The sequence below is a fragment of the Leopardus geoffroyi genome, chromosome D4 (assembly GCF_018350155.1).
Source record: "Leopardus geoffroyi isolate Oge1 chromosome D4, O.geoffroyi_Oge1_pat1.0, whole genome shotgun sequence".
Classification (NCBI taxonomy): domain Eukaryota; kingdom Metazoa; phylum Chordata; class Mammalia; order Carnivora; family Felidae; genus Leopardus; species Leopardus geoffroyi.
The window spans coordinates 75426098-75447070 of record NC_059342.1 but is presented as its reverse complement, the minus strand read 5'-3'; the positions used below and the strand labels follow the sequence as shown (position 1 = coordinate 75447070).

The 20973-nt window shown below is 41.3% G+C and overlaps 1 long non-coding RNA gene across 1 annotated transcript in view; it reads left to right on the top strand.

Moving 5' to 3' along the window:
* Nucleotides 1-20973, top strand: part of LOC123593243 — a 121993-nt gene that overhangs the window by 18505 nt on the left and 82515 nt on the right. The gene's annotated exons all lie outside the window — the stretch shown is intronic.

Below are 20973 nucleotides of genomic sequence, written 5' to 3'. Positions count from 1 at the left end.
GCACTATAAACTAAAAGAGAATGGAGACCCAGCCTCCACCCCCACCCACACTTAAGGAAGCAATTAGAGACCTGCTAGATGAGGTGAACTCTTTGGGTAGTTTCTTCAGCAAAGAGATTGGGATGACACTTCACATCTGTTGTAACTCTGCTGCCAAACCCTGAGAGCTGCACTCCCTAATCCTTTATCAACGTCCCTGGCTCTCCAGGGAAGCCTTTTTCAGAGTGTGAACAACCGGTCTTCAGCACGTTCTCTTCCCATCTGGTAGACGGGTCTTAACCGATTTTATCATTGTTCCCTGCATCCAGACTTACAGTGTCATTGGAGAGTGAGACTGAAGAATGAATATGGGTGCCCTAGCAATAGGCAATGGCCTGCTAGGGACTGAGTGTGGAGTCAATTAGAACCAGGCTGCCTGGGGTTGACAGTTCCATCTTATAGGCCTATATGATGCTTCCAATGTCTGGAATGCTATTTATTTCCTTTTCGTTGACTAATTGTATGGATCCATCTGCCTTTTGCATTTAGGGTGTTTGGATGAAATGTAATTACAATCTAATCATTGCTAGGTTAGTTTCCAACATAAGCTGAAGGGCCGTCCCTTACACAGCTGTACGCTGGGAGTTCTGTGTCATTCACTATGTGTCATATGGTGGTACTACCTGCCACAAGGTTAAAATGCCAAAATTCAAGATAGCAGAACCGTGATTGTTGCTTATGTGGCCCAAGTCCATTTAAAATTCTACTTTGAAGTGGAAAAGGTATAAGAGGTGTGAAACTTTAGGGACAGAAATTTTAGCCTGGGCCAGCAATTTCAGTTTTAGAATCCTCAGGAGGCACTGTGGATAACTCTCTCCCCTTTTTAGAGGGCAAGTGTGTATCAATTTATCTCCCTTGGAAATATTTTGCAATATTCACTGTAAATAAATATGGGAGCTAGTGAAAATATGTATATTATAGAAAGGGTCAAATAACTAATTGCTTTGTAAAACACTGAGTCAGGTGTTTGTAAGCACAGTCTAATTTTACTTTCATGATGATGCATGAGAAAGATGTTTCCTCCATCAATGTAGAAACAGTCTCAAGAAAACTAATTTATTTGCTTGATTTACCGCTAGTCTGGAATGCCTCTGAAAACCTATGCTCCTGCCATTTCATAATATTCAATATCGATGGTGGCTTTTCTCAAGGCCCTGTGCCTTTTCAAGACCCTTGAATTTGTAGCTCCTTGTACAGAACGGTAGGGAGGCAGAGAATTGGGCTGCTTTCCAGATGAATACTCTCAAACAAAGAAGTTGCCAGCCAGTTTGGAAGTAGATATCTCCTTGTATCAAGTGGCTCCACCTCTTGGACAGAATCCAGAAGGCTGGTCCGTTCTCTTTTGTGATGGTTTCCACCCCCTTGATGACTGGGTATGTCCTACCTTGTCAAAAAGACATCTGGGCACAATGAGTGCTAGACGTGCTTGTCTCTAGAGCCTGAAATTAGTAGCCATCCGGTGAACAGCACGCCTCAGTGGCTACTCTGAAAGGAGTTCCAGAGGCAGGGGAAGTGGGGTAGGTCTTCCTGGACTGCAAAGAAGACAATGCATCTCACGTCATCCTGTCACACTGTGCCTCCATGTTAGCCAGCATGCTCATGTACCCGCTTGCCCTTGGCTTTAGTGGGACCCTGAATGGTAGCCTTCTGAGGTGCTTGGCAGGTCTCTCCCCCTGTGCTTGGTTGCTAGGAAGTTGAATCCTGTCCCTCCACAACCATGTGGTCTCTCTCTCCCTGGATTTTGGAAACAACACTATTAACCTTAAACTGTTTTTGTTTTGTTTTGTTTTTGCCTTCCCAAAGATTCATTAGCTTGAGCAGTTTGTTGGATAATGCTTGTAGCCCTGTTCAGAGCCAAATGACTCCAGAGGTTTTATGTGTGGCCCAGATTTTTAATTTGGGTTTTGAAAGCTGTTCTTGTCTGGACCCTGTATACTAGAGGGAAAGTAGAGAGAATTGTAAATATGATTTTCTGTTGGAAGAGACCTACTATAGGCAGACAAGGTGGGGGGGGGGGCGGGCAGAAGGCAGTACTATGTGTTGTTATGTGACAGAGGAACAGGGTCAGAAGACACCCTTACTCAGGACAGCTGGCATCATGCCTGTTTCTGACTCTAGCAGCAGAACCAGTTTTTGCTGGCATCAGGAGCTCACTGTCTTACTAGGGAGAAGAACAAGATCAAGTTCACATGTGTATTAGCTGTGGAAGCAAAGGGTCAGGAGTATTGTGAGAACTCTCTCTGGGGACCTAGGGACAAGCAGATTCAGTATCCGTAGTTTACAGGTGAAACAACTAAGGATCTACACCAAGAAACAAACAAACAAAAAAATGATCTTTAAGAGCTGTGCACTCATATATGAGAATTGAATAAGCCTCTCCCATATTTAACTTACTCATTCACCCAACTTATTAGATACCAGTGCCCCAAGCACTAACACAGGTAGTGCTGAGATCCAACAGTGAGCAAGACAGATGCATTTCTTAGAGTCCAGTATGGGAAACAGGCAAATAAAAATGAACAAATGAATAGTAATCTCTTATTATAGTAATTATTATGAAGGAACAATAAAAAAACAGGGTTTGAGAGAGAATATTGGCGATGAAGGAAATATTCCAGACTGAAGTTTTAATGGAAAGTCTCTTTGAGGTTTAAAAGATGAGAAAAAAAGACCCATGTGAATCTCAGAGCAATAAACATGCCTGAAAGAGGAAACATTTTGTACAAAAGCCCCAAGGGAGAAAGAACTAGGAAAGTTCTAGGATCTTGGCGGAAAAATACCATCTGGCTGGTGTGGTTGGAGTGTGCTGCATCATAAGGCAGTTGGGGGGAAATGAGATAGTGGAACCAGAGGTGTGATCAATCGTGGCCTTGAAGATGATGCATACTAGTTAGGATTGTATACTAAGGGTTGTAAGTCTTTGGATGTTTACCTTATCTTTGAGTAATATGTACATTCATGTGGCTCACACATTTAGAAATTTAAGAAAGTATACAATGTAAAGAATTCTCTTCCATTTCTACCTCATCTACAATGTTCCTATCCCCCAACTGGCCCTTCGTAGATAACTGTTGTCATTAATTTTTTAGGGATCTTGGGCATAAAGAAAACAGGCACACATGCTTCCTAGGTATGCTTCTAATTTACGCACAAAGTAGAATACCCTATACCCTACACCTATACCGCTGCTTGCTTTTATCAGTTAGCATATCTTGGAAATCTTTCACTATAAGTGTAAAGAGATCTTGATTTTTTTTTGTATAGGTAGAAAGCACTTTATCTTGTAGATATGCCATAATGAGTTTAACCAGTGGTTTGGGGGTTATTTTTAATCACTAACTGTTACAAACAATGCCAAAATTAATAACTGTGGGAGAAAATCATTTTGCCATGTACACAGTATATTGGTGGTATAGACTCTTAAAAGAGAAATTTGTGAATCAAGAGGTATATGTTTTTGAGAATATCATGAGAAATGGCAGAATAAGGAATTCCAAGAATTGATCCTTGTACTGAGTGAACATAAGCTGGTGAAAACTGACAGAAGAATTTTTTTTTCAGAACTTGGAAATTTAATAAAAATCTTACAGCAACCAGGGGTGTGCTTAATGAAGGAAAAAGCTGCTAAGTTTTGGTAAGAAAGTCTTGTGGTACGTTTGCTTACCTGTCTACCATCCCCCATCCCCCAACTTGGTGGCAGCCATGGAGGGTGGCCCACATTTCTGGTGCAGCTGCTAATGCTAGGACAATGGGAAACAAGCAATACAGACTTTCTCCCTCCACAAACTGTGTATTTTGACTTACATAGCATTTCTCTGAAGGACCATTTCAGAAGCTTGCCCTTATTTCACCCCCTTGAGTCTTGTTGGCATCTGTTGAAAGCATTAAAGATATATTACCCATGGCTGCCTGGGGCAAGGGATGACATAATGGGGTAAGCTGCCGACCAACCCAAAAGCCTGAGAAAGAGGAAACTGAGAAGGAAGATTCTTGGTGTGTGTAATGATTTGAAAGTCTGCTGTATAGGTCAGGGAATTGAGAGCACAATGTGCACACTTGGGACTGGATACATACTCTGAAATGTCCTGAGAGGACTGTGAGTGTGCATCTCTGGCTGACGTTTCGGCTCTCCACAAGCAAAAGGTGAAGGCTGAGGCAGAGTTGTAGGCACGCTGGCAAAGCATTGAAGGAATGTTCCAGTTTAGAGCCAGTCTGCAAAGGAAGACCAAAACAGTATTTTTGACTGTTGGCTTTTGGTTCCAATCATTTTAGGAAATCTCTGACCACTAAGGCAGTGAAACAGGGACTTTAGAGACCACACATAACAAGGAAAATAGTCTTTATGAAAATAGTTTAGAATAGTCACTAAACAGATGGATGACTGCAGCCCTCGCCAGGTAACAACAGCAAACCCTAGGGAGGGGGAGAAAGATTGGATTTCCAGAGTGACCACATTATAATACTCAGAATGTTGAGTTTGTAACAACAACAACAACAATTACAAGGTATACAAAGAAACAAGAAACTGTAGCTCCTTTACAGAATTAAAAATAGAAAATGACCAACTCTGGGGGCACCTTGTTGACTCAGTCGGAAGAGGATGTAATTCTTGATCTTGGGGCCATGAGTTTGAGCCCCACATTGGGTGTAGAGATTACTTAAATAAATAAACTTAAAAAAAGAAAAGAAATTGAGAAAAAAAACTCTGAAAAAACCCTCATATTGGACTTGACTATGCTGTGTATTTAGCCATGTAATTATTTTTACCAGCTCTTTCTATGTTTGAGTTACTGTCTAGTGCTTTCTTATTTTTGCCTGAAGAACTCCACTTAGCATTTCTTGTAGGGAGAACCTCTTAGTGAAAGACTCATTCAGCTTTTCTTTATCTGGAAATGGCTTCATTTCTCCTTTCATTTTGAAGGATAGTTTTGTCAGATATAGAATTCCTGGTTAACAGGATTTTCTGTTTTGTTTTATTTTGTTTACTTTCAATGCCTTAACTATCTCTTCTGGTCTCTGCAGCTTCTGCTGAGATATTGTCTGTTAATCATATTGAGGATCCCTTGTACACAATGATTCACTTTTCTCTCTGCTTTCAAGATTCTCTCTTTGTCTTTTGATAGTTTTATTATAATGTGCTTCTCTTTGGATTTACCCTTTTTGGAGTTTGTTGAACTTCTTAAGTGTGTGGATTTGAGAGGTTTTAGGCTCTTATTTCCTCAAATATCTTTCTGTTCCTTTCTCTCCTCTCCTAGAGCTCCCATTTGCATGGTTGTACATTTGATGGTATCCCACAGGTGTCTCCAAAACTTAAAACATTCTCCAATCTTTACAAATACATTGTGTGGAAGACTCTTCCCTGCAACTGACAAAATGACTAAGATCTGTAGCTCGAATGAGGTGTGCATCAGGATGCCACATATGGGGATATAGGAGTGCCACATGGGAGACTAGTCCCCTAGAAGTTAACAAACTGGGACAAGAGCTCTGGGCCTCAAAAGCTATGGTGCTATCAGGGTGTTCTTCTGAAGTCCTCTGGTACTCTGAACGATGGAGGGCTCTTTCTAATAACTGAGTGACAGCTGTATCAAAAATGCCTGCACCTTGGTGGATGCTCCAAATAAAGTTGTGAATGAATGAGAACCACGTAAAAAAGTCTGCTCAATAAAGTAGACAGCAGATGAGTTCAAAAAGGAGGAGGAGTCTCAGGTCTGCTGAAATCTAGTACTAAAATGACTTATTGAAAATGGCCGAAGCCCACGCGTAATTTCCAAAGCCCTGGAATAAGCCTGGGGGAGAGGAACTAAACCACTTTAGATGATTTTGGTCACCCCAGTGCCTTTTCATTATCTTGTCTGTTTCTGTGTGTTCTCCTCTGTCTTCCTTTACCACAGTACTGCCTGTCTGTTCACTGACAGCTTAAGTCTCTTTACCTGTATTCTCAGATGTGCCAGAAAGATGGATACTCTCATTAGCAAACATGAACTGACTGAAGTTACTCTAGGCTAGGCTCCATGCTGGGTACTGAAGATGCAGAAATGACTTGGGGTATAGTCCTCACCATGATGAAACTGAATTATAGTGAGAAAAATCTCATAAGGATACACAGAATGTATACAAATTTAAGGCTTCCTTGAGGAATTCGAAAAAGTTATTCGTTCTTCAAAGCTTTATTGGACACCTAAAGGGGAACAGGCTCTGTTCTAGGACAAGAAATTCACTGAAGGACAAAACAAGCAAAATCCTTGCATTTAGGGAGCTTTCTTGTTTTGTATGTTTTAGGAGATGAAGGAGCATACACAAATCAAGTAAGTGGGTAAATAAAGCAATTTTAGGTTATGTGAGGATTATGAAGGGGATGTATTATGTGGTTTTTTTATTTTTATTTTTTTAACGTTTATTTATTTTTGAGACAGAGACAGAGCATGAACAGGGGAGGGGCAGAGAGAGAGGGAGACACAGAATCTGAAACAGGCTCCAGGCTCTGAGCTGTCAGCACAGAGCCCGACGCGGGGCTCAAACTCACGGACTGTGAGATCATGACCTGAGCCGAAGTCGGACGCTTAACCGACCGAGCCGCCCAAGCACCCCGGATGTATTATGTTTTAATATAGCTAGAGAATAGCATTAGTCTGATGGAAAAAGAGCTACTTAATGTAAGAGGGTTAAGTCAAGTTTCAAATGGAGTCTTAGCAGGAGGTGGCTGTAGATAAGTCTTTATGCTTGTGCTTACAAAATAATTCAGAGCTATCATTTACTGTTTGTAAAACAATATAGTCCCTTTTCCAAACCATGTCAGCTCCATTATTTCCATTTGATCCCCACAGCTAACACATTATAGTAGTTCATTATGGAACTTTGATTATTTACCTGAGTAATTTGGATTTTTTAAAATAATCATCATTTCCCCTTCTGGAAACAAAAAGGTCAGTGACTTCTCACCTCACAAAATTGTTTGAGGATTCAAATTAGTAGGATCCAACATACAAGTGCATATCATTGGAATATAATTTATTTCAGTAAGTGAGGGTTTACTCTTAATCAGAAGAAGGTTACTGAGGGTCAACTATGTGTTGGAAATAATGGTAAGTGTTGGACCTTAGTTTCCAGAAATACCCAAATGGATGTAGGATATCCCCATATCAGAAATACTACAAAAGAGATTCCTATGTTGGGTTGGGTCACTAGATTGAAAGTTCTAAGGCAAGTATCCACCTGACTTTTCTCTTACATCATTTTCAGGACCCAAGTTAGATGCCTAACTATGGACATTTATAGTAGATAATCAATCATGATGGATAGAATGAGTGGGTGTGTTCAATAACTTTGAACTTATTTGATGCCTCTGACTTCCCTACCACTATTACTCTAAAATATGATTGCTAGATTCTTCAACATTTTTCTCGAGCCTAGCATTTGGCAAAATCAGTGATTCTTCACTTTTGAAATCAGGTAGTACCTATGCTAAGGTTTACTCCGAGGGAAGTGCTCTGGGACACCCACTGCCTCTCAACACACTGAAGTATAGAGAATGTATATGTCTCAATCAAGATACTTCTAGCTTCTGAAGGCCTCTAGAAGATTAGATACTGATTAAAATGTACCCAAAGAGTTTTTAAGAGCTCTTGCCAAGCACGCCTAGGAGCATATGAAAATAATTAATAGAATATATACCAAATCTGACCTACTCTAGGGATTAGGTGTTCTCCAAGAAAGAATTCCAGGATAGTTGGTTTGGGATAGTTTTTGTTCACTTTCTGTAGAGGAGCACTGTTTGTAGTGTTATTTGTTCTGTGAGAGGCAAGGGCTTGCCAAGCAGGACTCAGAGAGGAGAATTATGCACACTTAAAGCACCAAAACTGCAAAATAATCTTCAGTCACCATATATTTCAGTCTCCTGATGCTCACAGCTTTCTTGTATATTTTCTTAACCAAAAAAAAAAAAAAAAATATTAAGTGGTGGTCTTTGAGCAAAAGTAGAATCATTTTCTTACCATAAACTTCACACTGCTTTTCATAAAGTTCACATCAGAATAGCAGAGCCATTCCAAAAATTCAGGTGGCCTTCTGGAAGGACTTGCTGGAGGCTGTATTTATTTATTCCTACTTTTATCATCCCTACAGAAGCAATGTTGTGTGGATAGAGAAGCTCTAGGCATATTTTGCCAGGATCTCTCCCTGGGGCACGATGTCGGGTTTTTTGTTTCTTTGTTTTTTCAAAGTCTTTGTTTACATTGAGAGTGTATTGGATGATTGAAACCAGAACTTGCGATGGCTACTTGCTGTTTGAAGAGGCCAGACACCTGGAAACTGAAGGCTTGGGCTCTTGCCCTGGGCTCACCACTCCTGGCTGTTAGATCCTGGATACAACTCATCTCTCACAGCTGTTGTGCCCCCTTAACCATTAGCATGATACTACCCACCTCACAGAAATAACTGATTAATAATCATGGAGGAGCTTTAATAAAGCTGAAACAAAAGTCAAAGCTACTCATTCTGTTATTTAAGAATTTTGAATTAATGGCTCACACCTAGTTTGTTTTATGCTCAGGATTCAAGATTTTAATCCAATCAGTCTGCATGCCATTGTTCTCTCTCTCTCTTCCATACTTTGCACATAAATGAGACTCATCCTAATCTTTGAACCTGCTGTTTCTTCTATCCTGAACCTGCCTCTACACAAGTCCTACATGTGCTTTGAATCTTAGTTTAAATCCCAGATTTTCATGACAACTTGGGATTTAAATCTAGAATAGACAAATAATTTGCCCAGTCTAAACAAGTGATTTAGCCACATGTGTTGTTGCATATACTTGCGATTTTCTTTGAATTTTCTGAATGCAATGGCTCCATATAACATTTTGAAAATTAGAAATCCAGTGGCAATGAAAATCTTTGGAAGTTTATGGATTTTGCTTGTCAGTGAACCTCTGTAAAACAGTTAAACACTGATATTCCTCAAAATACTAACTAATCTTCAACATGGGATGATGTTTTAGGGAATTGTATACGAGTTCTTTTGAAAAACATTTTGCTACAGATATCCACCAGTATAATTTTTCTTAATATTTAGGAATCATTTTTAGTCCATACCTCAAAAGTGAACCCTCAGCCCTGGGATGAGGATGTGTCCCCAAAGAACAACTGAAACACAAAACTAATTTTGCATAAGTATCATAAAATGATGCTATCAGGGATTGTCTCTGCAAGGAACTCAACTAGGGCTGATGTGAGGACAGTGACAACACTCTCCACAAGAGGACAGCCAGTGTAGAGCTGGCTCTCTGGGCCTGATTAATCCATATGCAAGGTGACTTACAGCACTTCAGACATTGCTTTTTGTCCTGATGCCTGGCAAGACTCCAGGTGGAGAAGAAGGGAGTCACTTACTTCTGCATTGTCCTGACCACTACAGAGACTATATCCTGTGTTGATTTTGTCCTAAAAAGAGCCAAAGTCCAAAACTTCTCATTTCAGACTAAAGTCTGCAGAGGGGAAGTGAGGAAGTGACCTGGCTAAGGACCCACCATTTGTTAAAGTAACAGGACTGAAATCTGCATTTTTAAAATATCCATTTTAAGACTGGAGATATGAAATGTATTTCTTTTTTCCCCTAAAATGTAATATGAATTATATGTGTTCAAAAATTCCCAGAGGTTTCCTTTTCCTCATCACATTCCTGCCTGCACAAAATCTTAAGTTCTTAATGAGTACCGTCACAACAATGACATCCTACCTCCAGATCACAACTTCCCCCAAAGTTTCTAACTATGTCCATGCCTCTGTTCTTTTGATTTTGTCCTTCTCTTGGCCTGGATGACCCTACTGGACAATATCCTTTAATTATCAGCTCTGATACCTTACCGAGTTTTTCATAGCTCCTTTAGTTGATTGGGTTATTATCCTTCAATAATGGTTTATATTTTGCTTCTGGCGATAATCCTATTTCTCTTTTCCTTCCCCCTAAAATAGGATCATCCAGAATCTGAGAACACTGTTTTCTTCATCTTAAAAACTCCTGGCACCAATAAATGTGTGTTTAATTTGAATCTGCCATTGCCCAAAGTCATAGATAAACTAGTAAAAAAAAGAAGTAGAGCCCAGATCTTCTGAGCCCCAGTTCCTGTTCTCTTTCCATTCTAGCTTGAAAGGTGATTTTGGCTTTAATTTTGACCTTGAATGTCCCTCGCTTCACACTGGATGCTCCAAGCCAGCAGTGTATGCTGGATGTATAGTAAAGGGTGAAATCATCCTGTGCTCGTCCTGGAATCTTGGGAGGTCTCACATCCGGCAGTCCCAACTGTGAAGTCCAGACGCTCCATCTGCGAGTCCGTCTGGTGTTCTGAAATCCGTAAATGTCTTTGTCAGCCCAAACTTCTGCTGGACTAAACATAGTTTCTGCGCCAAGTTGCCCCTGTAATCCCACCCATCAAGTTCTCAGAATAGTCATGGAGCAATAATCATTTCACCCACTGCGTCAGCATCTGAGATTTAATCATGCCCAGGTGGCAGGAGCATGCAGAGCAAGATGCAAGGGCAAGAAGAAGACATGAGGACCTGCCCCAAGGTCCGGTCCCTGCAACTCCAATGCCTAAACGTCAGAAACTCTAATCAGTTTCTGCCTTCCCTTCCAGGGGGTCATGAGGTATTGACATGAATCACTTGCATTTTGAAATCCAAAGTTCTGCAGTTTCCAATGGGGACTGTCTCACTTGCCTGAGAGCAACGGGAGAGTCATAGACCTCATGGTGGAGCTTCCTGGACTTTGCTGGCTGGCTAAAAGACAGGTTTGAAAAGATTTGTGTGGGGTCCTTAGAATTTTCTACCTAAACTGGGGCTTCTTGGCAAACCTGGAGGAAGCTTTTCCACTCTCTAATACCCGGCTCCCCAGAAGGACCTGTGGAATAATAATAGGTGTTTTGAAGAGAAAGCTAATACTGCTAAATAAGTTTGGGAAACACTAGATTAAACCAGATAACTCTCTCTGTTGCTACTTTTTAACTGAGGAAAACCTTTATGTTCATAATATACTTCCTAATTGCCCCAGAGGACAGACTGTGTGGCTCATTTGACCATTGAAACACTTTTTCCACCAACACTGTGGTAGAACTAATGGTAACTGGAATTCATTTAAAAATAAGCAAAACAAAATAAAACAAACAAAAAACCCCCAAAGAGACCAAAAAAGTCTGATCTAGTCCTGCTATTCTTTTCTTTTCACACCAGCCTTGTGTAGCCACTTCCTTTACATTTTCTTCTCTGTTTTACTTCCCTTTAGTTTATTTATTAATTTTATTAGTTTATTTATAGAAACTATCTGCCAGTTTCTTCTTTTAAAAAAAAATCTATTTTTAACATTGCCTCCATGTGTTTGGAGTGGAAAGAGCAAGGGGCTTGAATTTAAACAAATATGAATTTGAGTCTTTGCTCTGAGTCTTTTTTTTTTTTTTTTAATTTTTTTTTTCAACGTTTATTTATTTTTGGGACAGAGAGAGACAGAGCATGAACGGGGGAGGGGCAGAGAGAGGGAGACACAGAATCAGAAACAGGCTCCAGGCTCTGAGCCATCAGCCCAGAGCCTGACGCGGGGCTCGAACTCACGGACCGCGAGATCGTGACCTGGCTGAAGTCGGACGCTTAACCGACTGCGCCACCCAGGCGCCCCTGCTCTGAGTCTTAATTGTGTGACCTGGAACAGATCTCTTTATTTTTAGTGCCTTTAACTTACTCCTCTGTAAAATGAAGAAGAGAATATACTCAGCTCCCAGGATTATTTCAAGACTGAGATAGATAGATAGATAGATAGATAGATAGATAGATAGATAATAGATGAAGCACAACAGATGCTTGTAAGTATATGTGAGGCACCATTTATATTATTGCTATTGTATTGACATCAATATTTGCAATAGAAACAGAACTCAGATGTCTTTGAAACACCTTACCGCATACATGTAATAAGATTGATCAGTGCTATTTTAAGTCACAAGACAGAATCAGAAGATTTTATACTCTCCACCTGTCCTCCCAAAAAGTTATTCTAATTGTTGTTGATTATTTAATGCCGAATTCCCCATCTGGGGGGCTGTAGTTACAAGTCATGTGGGGGTACTCTTGAACCCCTAAATTTTTGTGCTGGCCAGAGCCCTGGACTTGTCACTTCTGTCCCCAAAGCAGCCTCTCAGTTAACTTTGTGTTTTGCATAAATATGACAGCTATTAACTCAAGGCACCAAGATATAAAGCCATGTTATGAAATGTACTCGTTGTTGTCATGATGTCACAAACACAGTCATGATGGTACAACCAATTCTTGACAAGTGATCAATTTAAATACTTATATTTTATTCACAATCAACCAAGGTTCAAGCCAGGACAGGGACACTGCTTGTTTGGGGTGTGCTATATTAGGGAAGAAGGTTAGAATAGTCGTAAAGACCCTTTAGACAATGAGATAACTGGATTTTGTAAATTGACTCCAACACCTGGCTAACTGCTTGACCCTGAATTTTGCAGTCTCTCCTTGTTATTACTTAGAAACAAAGGCTAGAGCCTCTTCCACTAGCATCAATTTCCCCCTTAGAGGGAGTTGGAGGTCCAGCAGGCAAACTATGAAGAAAGTTAATGTTTCAAGGGCACAGGGAAGTGGCTGAAGGGCTCTCTAGTTCCTGTGACTCTGTTTTCAAGGGTTTTAGAACCAGAAAGGTTTAAATTAAAATCCCAACTCTGGGTCTGTCCCTGAGCCCTGGTGATCCATTCACTAAATTGAGACAGTGAAAGGAAGGAGTGTGGTGATAAATGCGGAAAAACATTTTACAAATGGTAAAGTGCTGTGAACATGTGAATTGTTGTATTCTACTGGTCTGGATCTGAAGGGCTGGTTTGGGCAAATGGAGACTGAGCCAAAAAGGCAGCATTTCCAACTCAGGCCTTACTTCTGGCCCCCTGCCTTTCCCATTTTCACATTCGCACGTCGGGGCTCAGACTGAGGGGAACGTGCCCTAGAGACTGGTGGTTTCCATTAGAATACAAGCTCTACGTTCCATGGCAGGATTTCCAGCCTCAGCACATGTTGGCCCAGACTCTGCAACCCCCCTGCCCCACTCCCCCACATTGCTATCAGTCCCCCTGGGGACAGCTTCTTGCAACGTGTTGTTTTGTCTGTCCCCTGTTGCTACAGCAATCCAAAAAAGATTTGTGTTTCCAATTCCCTGAAATGGAGACATCTGCATGCAATTTTGAAAATCCTTGTCAGGGTCCTCGTTTACTGTTTTGATCAGCTCTCTCTGACATGTGGGCAGTCTCCAGAGAAGTTCAAAGGGAAAAGACCCTCTAGGCAAACAAGTGCTTCCCATAAGGGGAGCCTTCCTATGGATTCCTTTCCCCTGTGGAATAAAAGCATGAGGCAAAACCATGAACGCTCAGAAGCTAACTCCAACCCCCACTCTCCCTGCCCAGGCCATAAGGAATAGGGGTCAAATTAAAAGGCCCAGATTAGAACCCCCTTGAAGTTCATTTTTGTGAAGCAGGTTGTGTCCTGAATTTCCGTGTAAACCCATAGAGTCCTAAAATTCTGCCGTTTACACATGCCCTAGTTTGAGAGGTGACAGACGTGATGTTTAGTACTGGACAACAGAAATCCCAGGTTTTGCTCCTCATTCCAATTAACCATGTCATCTAAAGTGTCAGAATTTCATCTGGGCTTCAGTTCTCTTGTAAGCTGAGTTGGTTGGATGTTCATGGCCTTTTTCAAGTCTAAAATAGGTCAGGATGGGCCATGAGAGGGGCTCCTATATACCTGTTGACTCTGGGCAGAAATAATTTATCATTTTAATCACTGGACTATCTCTGGGATAAGGTGGGGAAGGAATATTGTTTTTTTAGCTCCACAATGGAGTGGAAGATTCATCTAGATCTGAGAGTCAAATAGACCTAAATTCGAGCCCTGGTATGCCACTTTTGGGGAGTGGGAGCTGGGCCAATTTATGTAAGGCCTCTAGGATACTGGCAGCAACTTCACAGATATCATGACAAATAGGTAAAGTAATGTATGCAAAGTATAATGCATGGTACATAGAACAAGCAACATTTATATAATATTCCATTCCTGTACTTTTTGCAATCTATCAGCTTTCTTCCCTCAAAGCTATTCCAAATCCAAGAATAAACAGTCATTTAAAGCCCTTAATGCATATCTATATACAAGCATATATGCATATTACATCTGAAAAGTCACCCATAGCATACCCATACTATGACTTCTTAGTTAATTAGTGTTAAAACTTGTGAGAAACAAGGTAGGTTTGTTTTTTAAATGTAATTTAACCTCCCCCCACTGCCACCCCGGGGACCTTATGAAATATATTCAGTTCTTTCTTGAGTACCTGAGCATTCCAAATTCCTGTTTTCTTCTTGGATCTTCAGAAACAGCATTTATATTATTTTATTACTTTTAATATATGTAACTTATGGATGCTCTTGTCCATCCTCTATGGAATATTCCATATGAATGAGCTCTGGGAGATGTTCTTCCATATCCCTCCACTTTACCCAACTGAGGCAGAGGGCTGTTACGCCTTTCACTGCTGTCAAATATTTTTCCATGAGAAGCCCTTCCCCCTATTCGTAACATGATGCCTCATGTTTATGGCAGTCCAGGTTGGTGGAATTTTTGTTAAGACAGCAGTTCATGGACTGTGGCACCAGATAAGTTTGGGGGCTTTAGTTTAGTTTATAAATACCATTTGCTTGAATGGCTCTGAAGCCTTTTGTTTCTTTTCTCCTTTGCCATATCCCAGATTTGTGAGATTACTAGAGAACAGAGTCCTTGGTGGGTTCATTTTCACCATATTTATGGCTCAAAGCCCATGAGTTTTAAGGGCTACTGTGTTTCCCATTGCTGCTGTGACAAATGACCACAAACTAAGTAGCTTGAAATAACACACATTTATTATACTATATAGTTCCAGAGCTCAGAAGTTTAGAATGGGTCTCAGTGGGCTAAAATCGAGATGTCAGCAGGACTGGGTTCCTTTAGGAAGGTCTAGAAGGATCTGTGTCCTTGCCTTTCCCAGCTTCTGGAGGCTGCTGCCCTCCTTGGCTCAAGACATCCTCCTCTATATTCGAAGCTAGCCACATGTGTATTCAAACCTCTTACTTTCTGCTTGTCACCGCAGCTTCTGTCTTCATATCGGGTTCTGTGACTGTGACTCTTGCCTCCTTTGTATAATGGCCCTTGTGATTAAACTGGGCCTGCCAGCATGAACAACCTTCCCATTTTGACCCTTAACTTAATCACATCTGCAAAGTTCTTTTTGCCAATTAGATACCGTAGTCATAGATTTTGAGGATGAGGACATGGACATCATTAGACAGCCTTTATTCCCCACCACTGCAGTTATGAAGGTAAGATTGTCCTGAGTGATCTCTATTCCAGTGCACTCCCTCTTGTCCACCCAACCAACTTAGCATCCTGGGGACTGACCTTTGGGAGACTTACCTAACTAGACTGGTGTTTCTACTGGGCCAGCCAAGAAGACACTTCTGCCTCTCCAGCCATAACAGTGTGGGTGCCTGACTTCTTTGGCTCAGCATCCTAAATTTGAATCTACTCCTTCCAGTTCTTGTAGAAAACTAAGCAGGTTTTCCCATTGACATCCATACCAGGCATGTCTAGAAATGGCATCTAGATATGGTACCTGGCTCTGTGGCTGGCCCAGAGTGGGCAGACAAAAATACTATGTTTTCCCAAACTGTAAAAAAAAAAATGGACAAACACCCCAGAATTGGAGACTTCTTTGCTACTGGTGACTGATCCAGTAAGACACCTATAACTGGGGAGAATAATCCAATAGCTAACCTTTACTAGGTTGTTAGTTTTTTGCCAGTTACTGTCTTGGGTGTGGATACATATTATCCTTTTACTTCTATCCACTCTATGAAGTTTTTACTATCATTAGTCCCCTTTTATATGTAATGAAACAGAGGCTTAAAGAAAAGAGTTGACCAGGTTCAGACAACTAGAAAGATTTGCTTCTAAGATCCTCCAGTACTTCCTAATCTTTCAGAAGATTGACTACATCTGGTCTTTGTCCACATACCTGTTCTTTATGCTCACTCCCTAGGTGATGGCACCAGGTCCAATCACTTTAAAAACTATTTATATATTAAATATTCTTAAACTTAAGTCTCCAGCCTGAATCTCTCCAAGGAACTCCAGACTCATGTCCAACCACTCATTTATCACCTTGATTTCAAGGTCCATTAGACATCCTCAACATATGACCAAAACCATGGGGCACCTGGGTGGTTCAGTCAGTTAAGCGTCCGACTTCAGCTCAAGTCATGATCTCACAGTCTGTGAGTTCGAGCCCCACGTCAGGCTCTGTGCTGACAGCTCGGAGCCTGGAGCCCGCTTCCGATTCTGTGTCTCCCTCTCTCTCTGCCCCTCCCCTGCTCATGCTCTGTCTCTTTCTGCCTCAAAAATAAATATAAACATTAAAAAAAGTTAAAAAAAAAAAACATACGACCAAAACCAAATGCCACTTCTTATTCTCCCCCCATATGCTCCCCACCCCAAGTGGCTTTCATCTTAGAAAAATGTGACCATCATCCAGTGGTCAGTTTTTACACCCTTACATACCATCCATCAGCAAATTCTATCCTATCTACTTTTATAATATCTACAGAAGCTGAGCACTTTTGACCATCTGGGTCTAAACTGGGATGTCCAATAGAGATGTAATGTGAGACACACATGTGATTGTAAATTTTCCAGTAGCCACATTAAAAATGTAAAAAAAAAAAAAAAACAACCCCATTCAATAACATATTTTAATAACACTAACACATTTACTAATGTTTCATTTGAGCAATTTTTTAAGTTTATTTTTGGGAGAGAGAACAGGGAGAGGCAGAGAAAGCGAGAGAGAGAGAAACAGAGACAGAGACAGAATCCCAAGCAGGCTCCACTCTGTCAGCACAGAGCCCAACATGGGGCTTGGACTCAGGAACTGTGAGATTATGACGTGAGTCAAGACCAAGAATCAGATGCTTAACCGACTGAGCCACCCAGACACCCCTGAGCAATTATTTGAAGAAAACATTATTATTTCCTCCACATGTGATCAATACAATATAAATATTATTGAGGCATTTTACATTGTTTATTTTCTATGAAGCCTTTGAAGTTTGATGTACACTTTACACTTACAGCGCATGTCAGTTTGAATGAACCCTGTTCCAAGTGCTCAGTAACCATATTTGGCCAGTGGCTTCTGTGTTGAACAGTGCACATCCAAGATCATAATCCCCCTAGAATTCTGTCACAACCTCCTGACAGTCTTTGGTGCTTCTGCTTGAATTCCCAAGTGTATGATTCACACAGCAGCTTAATTGATGTCTTTAAAATGTAAATCACATTATGCCACTCTATTGCACAAAGTATCTCCAAAGGCTTCCCATTACCAATAAAGTAAAATTCCGCAGTCCTTCCATGACTGGTCCCTGGCCACCTCCTTGACAGTTTTCACACCCTGCTCTTTCTTACTCTGCTCTAGTTCGCTGGCTTTACCAGGCACAGCTGATGCTCCATCCGTATCCCTTTGAGCCCCTCTGTTGGTTCTCTGTGCTCATCTTCCACCCTTGGAGAGCCATTTCCTTTAAAAGATGACCCTGGAGACCTTTTTTAAAGGGCTGCCTTTGTGTGCCTGGAACTAGCCCTCTTGCCTGTGCAGCCAGAGGCCAGGGGAGTTTACTTTCTCCCTGGCTCCTTGGTGTGTATAGTATAATCTCCACAAAAGATCAAGCTAAGGCTGGGCTTGGCCTGAATTCTCAAACTTTCCTCCCCTACCTTCCTGACTCCCTTGCAGGTTACTCCTGAGAACACTTCCTTAATGAATCATTTATAAGGAAACCTGAGCAACCCAACCTAAGCTGCTGGCTGTAGACCCTCTGCTACATCAGGGCTGCCTTTGTACTTGCTGTTCCTCAGCCTGCACCTCTCTTCTCCGGGAGAGAAACATGGCTCGCTGCTCTCACTTCATCTGGGTCTCCGCTCAAACATTGCTGCCTCTACAGAAGACTTTTCTGGCACACCTATGTGTTTCTCCCTGTCTCCTCCCGGCTTCCCTTTCACATAACATTCATCACCATCTGTCATATATTATATAAGTGGGGTTTGTTCTTGTTGCTTGGGGTTTGCCTGTTTCTCTCACTAGAATATAAACTTCATGAAAGAAACAACTTTGTTTTGTTCGCATACCAGCCCCAATATTCAGAGGCTTGTGTGCTCACGAACAGTGATAAATATGTATTGAGTTAATAAATGAATGCATGAGCGACTGAACTAGTGGAGACAGGACCACACTGGACAGTATAATTCTAGAGTTCACACCCATGTGTTTAAAAAGCCTAATCTACAAAGAGTGTTCAAACTATTAGGGTACATATGTTCCTCAATCACCATTTGGCATCACTTATTATCTGTGCCAACTGCGGCACCTTCACCTGCCTCTGTACCAAGGGAAATGGCCCTATTTCTTAGGGCAGTAAGAGAAGAAGCATACATTATTCTCCTGAAACACTACCAGCTCTTAGGAATCTTAGCTTCTTACTTTCCAAGCCCAATTTTGGCTCTAACCAGTAGTGCAAACAACATTAACCAATGTCAGACTGAATCCATGAAAAGTCAGGTTGAATAAATGAAATAAATGTGACATGCCCAGCACAGTTCCTGGCACATAGGATGCTCTTTAGTCCGAGTGGCTATAATTATCATGGCAATTATCTGCACCCTGACATTTTACTTCAAATCTGAGTCTGTAACTCAGTTACATCAATATGAAAGAATGAGGTCTGGTAGGGAACAGAACGGAGACTCTGGGGGGGGGGGGGGCAGGGAAGCAGATAAAATATGCAGTGCCACGTTTCTAGGACTTTGCGTGCTAAGCATTGACCCCTGGAACCTGCACAGCAGAGGCGAGAAGTAACAATGAAGGGGAACATATGATTTCCCCGGAGGAAAAGAATTATCATCTCTGTGGCTTTAGGAACAACGCTGCTCAGTAAACTTTGCTGGTAGTTTGCAGCCTGTCTGAAAAGACTAGCACATTCTTCCAGTGCCCCAGCCAATATTGCTTTTGGAATAGAGATTATTGGCAGATGTGAAAAGACAACTAAAATAGCTTAGAAATGAGCTTACTCCTGCACGAATCACCCCAACCTTTTCCTGTTTCAGTACATCAATGCAGGGAGCACGTTCTCTGTCTTTAAATGTCAATGAGCTTAGGAGTCATTTGATTCACAAAAAAAATGCAGTCAAATGATAAATGATGATCGCATTAAAATCACTCATATTAATATCAAAACTGCAAGCAACATAGCAAAATGCCACGACATTCCTGAGAAATGAATATCAACCATGTTCCTGCTCTACCAAGAAACTGTGCTCCCGGGAATGAGTTCCAGAATACGCACTTTCCTTCAGTCCCCTGATGTCACAGTCCTCAGGATGTGGTGCTAGGGCTTGGAGGGAGTGGTGAAATGGGCAGCTCGAGGCTCATGTGTATTGTCTGGTATTGTCCTATTGCTGACGTAACAAATGACCACAAACACAAACAGGTTTTAGTGGCTGATACCAACAAAAATTAATTATCTGACTCTTCTGGATGGCAGAAGTTTCAAATGAGTCTTGCAGAGCTAAAATCTACGTGTCAGCAGGGCTGTGTCCCTTCTGCAGGTTGTAGGGGAGAATCCATTTCCTTGCCTAATCCATCTTCTGGAGGTTACACTCCTGTCTTTGCCCTGGCCTCTTCCCCATCATCAAGGTCAGCAGCATCTTAGGATCTCTCTCTCTCTCTGCCTCTGTCATCACACTTCCCCTAACTCTGACATTCCCTTTTATAAGGCCCAGCTAGATAATCTAAGATGATCTACTCATCTTAAAGTCTTTAACTTAATCATATGTACAAAGTCCTGTTTTCCCAGTAAGGTAACATATTCACAAGAAATAGGATATTTATTCCCAAGTTCCAGGAAATAGTATGTGGACATCTCTAGGGACCATTCTGCCAGCCATACTCCCCACTATAATACCTCCCTTATTTATTCTGTATTTTCTGGTCCTTCTTCTGCAAATTGTGAATTCTCCTACACCACAAAGGAGTTGCCCAAGCACTGTGTTAAGATGTTTGACCAAATTTTAACTTGGCTTCCACCTGCACTAGGCTGTGTCCGTAAAAATGATCCCAGCTCTCATGCTGAGCCTTAGCTCAAGAAAAGCAAGACTGCCAAAAATGTAAGATGTACATTGTCCAAACCCTTTGTCAAGCCATTTTCAGTAATTCTATAGTGACCCACCTTTCACTTTCCATTTCCATATATGTCCCTTTTCCCACCCTCTTTTTTTTTTTTTTGCCCCTGTCCTTTTTTGATTTTGCTTTTCATGTCTCCATAGTCCCCTTTTCCCTATTTGTTCTCCTTTTTAAAAACCTTAGTTACCTTTGTCTTGGTTGGAGTTAGGCTCGGTCTGTACTGCAGTCTGTCTCCTCTACTACAGTAGTCTGGATAAAATCCGTCTTTCCACCTTCAACAAGTGTCCAGCTCTGTTCCCGCCCCCCTTTGGCACCTCTATCACAGCAAATATCAGAAAGAGATGTAACATAGGCCTTTTGCACTTCTGTGTGATATAGACGAATCACATAGAAACTGTGTTTTCACATAGAAACTTGGGTCTGAGGTTTTGAGCTGCTGAGAAATCAAGCAAGCTTACCAAGGAAGAAGGAGTTTTCAGGGGGATAGAACCACACCACATGACTGATATGCCAGGAAGGGGGATGATGTGTATTGAAGTCTATGGAATATTATCAGAGAAACTTTGTGGAAGAGATGGGTTTGAGTTAACACTAGAAAAATTATCAAAATCTCCTGATGGGGG